This window comes from Electrona antarctica, assembly GCF_951216825.1.
Source record: "Electrona antarctica genome assembly, chromosome: 12".
In the NCBI taxonomy this organism is placed as follows: domain Eukaryota; kingdom Metazoa; phylum Chordata; class Actinopteri; order Myctophiformes; family Myctophidae; genus Electrona; species Electrona antarctica.
The window spans coordinates 17,936,228-17,945,566 of NC_136793.1; positions in this window are offsets into that span (position 1 = coordinate 17,936,228).

Below are 9,339 nucleotides of genomic sequence, written 5' to 3' on the forward strand. Positions count from 1 at the left end.
AAATATATAATGTGTGTGTGTGTGTGTGTGTGTGTGTGTGTGTGTGTGTGTGTGTGTGTGTGTGTGTGTGTGTGTGTGTGTGTGTGTGTGTGTGTGTGTGTGTGTGTGTGTGGTGGGGGGTAGGCGTTTCTTTCAGTGGGGATCACTTCATGGATGGATTTAATGACTTTTGCAGTAAAAGTAAAACTTCTGACCATCCATTTCATGAAGAGGACATCTTAAAGATATGAAAAAACAATGTCACATTTTGTTGATAAATAGTAGGACCAAAATTACAAGTGAATGTCAGAAAAGTAAACTTTTTGCTATTTCCGCCTATTTAAGGCCTTATATAAAAGGCTGCTGATTCACATTAGAACCAAATATTGGCATTCTGATTGTTCTGGGATGTAGGCACACTACCTGTAGACAATTTGTGCAAGTATGATGTAAAAACAAACAGCAGGTAAAAAATGACAGAGGATTTACTTGGAACTCTCTCTTTCAGATAGGCGTTTTTTATTGCCTATGTGGTGAGTCACTTCATGGATACATTTTAAGACTTTTGCAGTAAAAGTAAATCTCGGGACAATCCATTTCATGAACGGGACATCCTAAAGATATGAAAAAACTATGTCCCGTTTTCAGGGCCGGTCCTGAGAAATCTGGCGCCCCAAGCAGGATTTTTCGCGGCGCCCCCCCCCCTTCAAAAAATAAAAAAATAAAAAAAGTTTTTTTTTTTTTTTTTTTTACTCTGTCCCAAAAATTGAGGAGACTGTACTGTGGAGGCACTGGGGGGACAGTGGGGACACTGTGGAGGCACTGGGGGTCCATTGGGGAGGCACTGTGGGGACACTGGGGAGGCTCTGTGGAGGCACTGGCGGGACACTGGCACTGGGGAGACACTGGGGAGGTGCTGGGGAGGCACTGGGGGGGCCTCCCCAGCACCTCGGGGAGGGGTATAGTCAACTTTTGGGGCTTTTGTTCCTGCACTAAAATTGAGCTGCCTTGAGAGCAGCATTCAAAAGCTGCCCTCAGAGCAGCAAATTAACATGGTTTTACAGTATGTATAGCATTTAAGCTGCCCTCAGAGCAGAATTCAAAAGTTGCCCTCAGGCTCAGGGCAGCAATTTAACATTGGTGTATGTATATCATTTAAGCTGCCCTGAGAGCAGCATTCAAAAGCTGTCCATATATGGAGATCTAGGGGTGATCAGGTGTGATCAATATTGGCTAATTTGGGCCCTGTCCAGAGCCCGGGCAGAGGCTTTTGTGCTGAATCCCACTGAATCAAGGCACTTTTTGAGTGGTGTAAACCACTCCTACAACTGGCTTTGTTAGTGCAGAAAAAATGAGCATGGTTGCTATGTTCACCCTGTTCACCCGGGTGTGATTTCATTACGTACAACTGGCTTTGTTAGTCTGTGCAGAAAAAATGAGCATGGTTGCTATGTTCACCCTGTTCACCCGGGGGTGATTTCATTACGTCAGACATGATTTCATTACGTCAGACAGGCTATATAAGACCTTACACCACTCAGTTCACACGGGTGTGATTTTTCTCTTTCAACTAGCCCACATTAATTCATTTGGCTGGTGGTGAAATTATGAAGTTATGCCTTTGGTCAAGTTGACACCAAAGTCCTACCTGTCACTATAGGCAGATCAGAATGTCATATGAAGTCATATCTGAATACAAAATATACTGGAATTATGAATTGCTATAGTATTTCCAAAATGTAGGCATACGTCATAATGTTCCAATATTATCAAAGTGAAATGCCCTGCACAATCACTATATGAAAATGAGTGTTAGTTTGATTTAAAAAAATAAATAATGTGATTTTATAGAAGGATAACAAAGTGAATTAGTTTGACCCATGATATAATATTTTACAATTAAACATCTTTAACCTGTATAGTCAATATATTAGTTGTGAATATTTAACTATTTATGTAACGTTCAGTGACTCAGACAGTACAACACAGAAACCAGGCAAGAATTCAAAGTTCACATCAAGGTTTAATCCACATGACTGAAAAATACAAAACATGTTTTAAATGATGTTGAATTGTTTTTTACCATTAATCTTCTCTTCTAGGGAACGGGGGTCCCTTGCGCAAAAAAAAATAAGCTGGGCATTTCATAGGTTTGAAAACTGTTAATGCGACAACACAATCATATATTCTATAAAACTAATTATATAGTAATATAGTAATATTCCCCCTTTAGCCGATTGTATATTCGAATATAGCTTTGATATCTTTCACTTTTCTTTTTAACTTCATCTAAGACCTCCAGCTTCTCCTGTAAAGGCTTCAGTGATTTCTGGACTTCCTCCTTGCGATCCAGAGCAGCTTCATCGATGGGTCTGAAACTGTGGTTGTTGTGTTCTTCAGAATCTCGACACACAACACACACTGGCTCTTGACATTCCAGACAGAACAGTTTGAGTTGAGCATGCAGACCGCAGAGATCCCCTGATGAAGTTCTCTTACATTTTGAAGCTCTCTGTCTCGTGAAGGCCTCACACAGATTCCTCATAGCCAGATTCCGGGGTAGATGATCTGTTGAATGTATTTCCTTACAAACTGGACATTCCTGTATTCTCTTCTGTCTCCACCATTGCTGCAAACAAGCTGTACAGAAGCTGTGGCCACATGACAGGAGAACGGGATCTTTAAAGATGTCACGACACACAGAACAGGAATAATCCGACTTGGCGGCCATTTAGTCTCTGAGTGAAGCTACAAGCAACTAATACAGGAATTCAGTCAGTGGTGGTAACACCTCCTCTAGAATGTTCCCTGAAGTTTACTTTCACTGTGAATCGTGGTTGTTGTCCATTCAGCAGGTTCCAGTGGTCTGAGTCAGTATTCCCTCCTGTAGCTGTGCAAAGACAATCTGTCCTCCTGTGTTTGATCTGAAGCTCACACCACCACAGACCTGTTGCAAAGTGTACACACACAAAATAATGTTATTGAGGTGAAAGTCAACACTGGCCCTTAAACTATCTGTAAAGTCCCCATCAGTTATGATACATCTGAATTTAGAACTATCCCTAAACCTAACCTATCAAACTACGGCCATCCAAGGCCACACTTTGGGAAAGAGGGAGACTCGTACAAGATCAAACCATGGAGACAAGATGGAGCCATGCAGAAAGACTAAACCACATACACATAGTAGTTGGAGAAATCTTCTTCATAATTCAAATCAACATTAAGTTTACATTTCTAATTTGAAAAAGTAAGAGCAGAGTGGGGTTTTGTAATGTTATACATTGGCAAAATGCGCTTTGAACACATGAGTCAAATTAGTCATGTTCTGAGGATCTTTGGTGCACAAACTGGACTTGCACATAAAGCACAGTCTAGTCTAGGTCAGGAGGGATGATATAATTCCCATGGTGCAACTCGGCCAACAACGCATTGTGAGCTTGTAGATCTGCTATTGAAACATGGGACATTCTGCCCAATGACTACGTTTTCTTTTGGTGCTTTAAGTACATTTTAAGCCAACATTTTTGTACTTTTACTCCAGTAAATGTTGAATTACGGACTACTTGTAACAGTGTATTTCTATATTGCAGTATTGATACTAAAGTAAAACATAGTACTATGTATCTACCACTGCAGATATTTGTCTCTCACTCACACATGTGTGCATAGTACATTGTTCCACAGAGTACTGTAAACACAACAATACATAAGATAATATAATACAAATAATAATGGATGTAATGAAGTAAAGATTACATCCTTAATTGCATAATTCACGCAAGGCCTCCTGGGACACTGGAAACTGGTGGATAGACATGATAGAAGTCCACAAGGGAAACAAGTCCCCAGGACTTTTTTGTGATATCCTTTTAGCTTTAATGTCTTGACTGTACTGTGCTGTTTTACATTTCTGACTAATAAAGTATCGATCATCAATCAAAGTCACGTTAAAGTACAGAAACCTTCTTAGGCAACTATATGCGTTTATCAGAAATGGGGAGAAGGCAGAAGGCATACATCCTTACCTGTAATAACTTGGCTTCTCACAACAGAAGGTCTGATAGTTGAACTGAAGCTGCTTGGTGGTGGTCACAGGTCACTCCATGGTGTGCAGTCTGCGTGTGTCTGTCGTGGTCTGACTCAGCACTGGCAGGAGTGGCAGCAGGAGGACGGTAATGGCCGGTATATATACATATTGTATGTAGGCCAGTGTGTTGTCTTTGTCCAGAAAAACACCTCCCACACTTTCTCACACCTCTCACCCAGTTGAGAGAACAGTGATTGGTCTATTTCAATGTGAAAGGCTGAAGGCCCATCACAAAAGCCCACCTTTCAGACTCCATAATGGCCCATAGCACTTATCCTACCCCCTTAGATAGCACTTTTTAGACTTAGATAGCATTTGAAACAGACTTATAGCATGTCATGTAGACAGCACAATAATTGCATTGTATGTAGTCATAGCACATCATAGAACATATGTATAGCACTAGAATTTCGCTAGCGCCATGCGATACGCAAATGGGAAGAAGGCAATGGCAACCCATGATGTTTTCATTTATGCATTTGCTTGGAAAGCGCAAAGTTGCCAAGCTGGCTGAGTGACCTTGTTTGGTTTTGTGTATTTGTGTATGAAAGCGAGCATGGCAAGGCGCAGGAACAGTATACTGTACTGTACTGTACTGTACTGTACTGTACTGTACTGTACTGTACTGTACTGTACTGTACTGTACTGTACTGTACTGTACTGTACTGTACTGTACTGTACTGTACTGTAAGTCTTTGTACTGTACTGTACTGTACTGTACTGTACTGTACTGTACTCATGTGTACTGTACTGTTCTCTGTACTGTTGTTATTAGTGTTGTGTTCTTATTTTTTATTATTATGATGATTATTATTATTATTACATGGATTAATATTCTGATGTACTGTACTGTACTCTGTACTGTTGATATTATAGTTGTTATTAGTGTTGTGTTCTTATTTTTTATTATTATTATTATTATTACATGGATTAATATTCTGATGTGAGCTTTCTTTCTGTACTGTACTGTAGTCATGTGTACTGTACTGTTCTCTGTACTGTTGATATTATTGTTGTTATTAGTGTAGTGTTCTTATTTTGTATTATTATTATTAGCGTTTTGTGCCATTTGCGCTGCATCGCGAGGCGATCCAAAATCCCCCCCACGCACGCACGCACGCACGCACACACACACACACACACACACACTGTACGTAGCTGTTTTGTGTTGCAGCGCGTTGTTGCAGCGCGCGCGTGTGCGTGTAGTGTTGGTGTTGTTGTTCTTATCCATATATGCGCCTCGGTTCGTCCCGCTTGTACCACGCCAGGTGTCGACGCGGTCGTGTTTGCATTATTTTAACTGTGTATGTATGTAATCGCAGCGCTCTCTGTCCAAGTTAGAATCAGTGTGTGCGGTGTGTTGTTGTTCTTCAGACAGCTTGTTTCTGTAGAAGAGTGTCATTTTAAACACTACTCTTCCATTTTTCAGGAATCGACTAAAAGGCCTTTTGTTCAACACATGAACACACACATCCCAACCATTCTCCCAGTCCCCCGACCCCAAACACACATCATGCACCCCCCCCCCCCCCCCCCCCCCCCCCAAACACACATTTTGCCCAGTCTAGCTGCTGAAAAGGGAGGCGTAAAAAAAGAAACAATGGACATCAGATACATTGGATTACCCTGTGGCCATGCTATGGGGTGTCACCTTTGTTAATGGCCACTTATTTCAATTCAAATGTAGCCTGGGTAGGCTAATTCAAATTAGCTTCATTCATTGCTTAACAACAACAAACAAGCTGAGTACCAGGAATGTGTGTGTGTGTGTGTGTGTGTGTGTGTGTGTGTGTGTGTGTGTGTGTGTGTGTGTGTGTGTGTGTGTGTGTGTGTGTGTGTGTGTGTGTGTGTGTGTGTGTGTGTGTGTGTGTGTGTGTGTGTGTGTGTGTGGGCAATGTGGCCCTTGCCCCAAAATGAGTTTGCTATACTCTATGTCATAGAGTATAGCAAACGTTGATCACTAACCAAAACTAGAAAAAGTGCCCTTCTGGGCACAGGTCTCCACCAGGAGGATAGGACTGTGTGAGATGTTTAGGAGTAATATAAACATGTTTGCCTTTGATGGCAATTGGATGATTTGAGGCATTTTGTTCCAAAAATGTGTTTTGCAAAAATCAACCTGTTGGTGGCGCTATAACAGGCCAATGTGAAAAGGGTGGGATATATTCCTCAGCCCAGTAAGAAAATGTGTGAAAGATTTCACGTAAATTGCATGCTGCGTTCATGATTTGAGGCTTTTGTTCAAAACGGGGCAATCTTGCAAACTGTGAAAGCCAATTATAGCCAATTATGATGGAATATGAAATATCGGACAGATCCGACTTGAGCACATGACCATAGAGATACTGTGTAACGATTTGTGAAATTTTTGGACAGAATCTGGAGGAGTAATATCAAAAAATGTGTTTTACAAAAGTCGGCCTCCTGGTGGCGCTATAAAAGGCAGATGCGGAAAATTCAGGTCAAAGGTTTGTCCTTGGCCTCTAGGGAGTGTGCATGCAACGTTTCACGCAGATCGGTGCAGTTTTAGGTAAAACATGTGAAAAGCTGCCTCATGGTGGCGCTATAACAGGCCGTTCTGGAAAATGCGGGGCAGAGGTTCATCGTTGGCATCCAGGGAGTGTGTGTGCAAAGTTTGGCATCGACCAGGTTAACGGTGCCGGAGATTAGCTGTACACAGACGGACGGAAGGAAGGACGGACGGACGGACACACACACACACGGACGGACGGACACACACACACACGGACGGAGTGCAAAACATACTCTCTCCCCATGCCTTCGGCCTGGTGGAGACAATAAAGAGGACAAAAACAGCAGAGGCAAGGCAGACTGGATTGTAGACTGTCTGAATGCCTCCGCTTGTAAAGCAAACGAGGGCAAACAGGTAAGGGCCAAGGGGGGGGGGGGGGGTTAGCAGCGAGCACCTGCAGAGTCAGGACAATGGTAAGACACTAAACAGTGATAAACATTTAAAACAATAAACACACATAGGCACATATACCTACCCAGGCTACATTTGAATTGAAATAAGTGGCCATTAACAAAGGTGACACCCCATAGCATGGCCACAGGGTAATCCAATGTATCTGATGTCCATTGTTTCTTTTTTCACGCCTCCCTTTTCAGCAGCTAGACTGGGCAAAATGTGTGTTTGGGGGGGGGGGGTGCATGATGTGTGTTTGGGGTCGGGGGACTGGGAGAATGGTTGGGATGTGTGTGTTCATGTGTTGAACAAAAGGCCTTTTAGTCGATTCCTGAAAAATGGAAGAGTAGTGTTTAAAATGACACTCTTCTACAGAAACAAGCTGTCTGAAGAAAAACAACACACCGCACACACTGATTCTAACTTGGACGGAGAGCGCTGCGATTACATACATACACAGTTAAAATAATGCAAACACGACCGCGTCGACACCTGGCGTGGTACATGCCGGCCATGCACAGCTCCTATTAATTAGCCTGATGATGAGGGGGGCGTGGCGTTGCTAGGGGCAACCTGTCAAGTTCAACCCACTACACATGCATAGGTGGACCCCAGGCTACTAACAGTTAGACTCTAACGGTTAGAGTGTCCGCCTTGAGAATGGGAGGTCGGGGTTCGATTCCCGGCTGGATCGAACCTGGATCGAAGACTCTGAAGAAGAAGACCCAAACACCTGGGAAACCTGACCTTCAGAGTCTTGGACGAAGATGGACATGTCTCCTACACTGCTGTCATTCTGGACCCCAACACTACACCCTGCCTGATGATCTGACCAGCGTGAGATGGACCCAAACACTGCCTCTCCATTCTACACCCTGTCTGATGATCTGACCAGCGTGAGTGATGGAGAATCATGGCAGGAACTTCCGGACTTGAACTCATGCTTCCTTCATGCCTGAGTGTCCAAGTTGCTCCCTGGTTGGAAGGAACACGTTATTCCAACCAGTTCCTTTCCCCTCCATCAGGCGCCCATGCTGGCCAGGGGGAGGCAGTTTAGAGACCAGGATTACTGCATGTTTTTTTCTAGGGGATACGGGGAGTCGGGGGAGAACATGCAAACTCCACACAGAAAGGCCCTTTTGCCAACCCCGCCTTGTAGGGCAGACCACCCCACTGGCCAGGGGGAGGCAGTTTAGAGACCAGGATTACTGCATGTTTTTTGTGGGGGTACCTACCTACCCTAGGGGACACGGGGAGAACATGCAGACTCCACACAGGGAGGCCCTTTCGCCAACCCCGCCTTGGGTATGGGCACTGATGACGTGGGGGAGGAGGCACGCCGCCAGCACCCACAGCAACCCGAGCGGGAATCGAAACCCAGGACCTTCTAGCTGTGAGGTGACAGTACTACCAACTGGGATTCAATTAATTTTGCTCCTATCCCACTAAAAATGTGGAACGCCCTACCAACCGGCATTAAGACATGTGAATCCCTTGACTCCTTCAAAACCGCTCTCAAAGAGGAGGAGGACAAAAACAACAACAACAATTAATTAAATTACGTATTACAAATGACAGACAGACAGACAGACAGACAGACAGACAGACAGACAGACAGTTTTCTACCTCTGGTTTGCTTTGAGGCAGGACTCCAGAGAAGAAGGGAAGATATAACACAAACTGTGTTCTTCTGGATTGGACTAGTGAAGAAACACGGGGAAGGTTGCCGTATATTAGATTAGTCGATTGGTGGCTCTTCCAAGACAGATCTTCCGCTCTCATTAGAGTGTAAGTGCCATCCAACGGTTTCTCTAGTTTGTCATGTCTCGGAGCCATAGAGTAGAATCGGCTCAACGGTCGTCCTAAATATTTTTTACTTTTAACATCGACAGACAGACAGACAGACAGACAGACAGACAGACAGACAGACAGACAGACAGACAGACAGACAGACAGACAGACAGACAGACAGACAGACAGACAGACAGCAGACAGACAGACAGACAGACAGAGAACTCCACAGGCATAAAAGGGAAACAGGCAGACAGACGGGTACACTGCATAGTCTCAGCTACATGCGCTCCCAACAGGCTTTGGCCCAGAGTATGTTGATATCAGGTCTCCACGGTTCCCGATACTTCCTCCCAGAGCCATGTGGAACTCCATATTTGGCTAAGTGTGATGTCTTAATGTGAAGACACAAAGCAGAGCTGTTTAAAAGCATGCCCTCCCCTGTCCATCACTCACACTGAGACGAAGCCCTGACGGAGTTACATCCAATGCAACACCCTTTACCAGAGAACCGTCTGCAGCAGGTCATCTATTTGATCCAGGGCTGTCAACG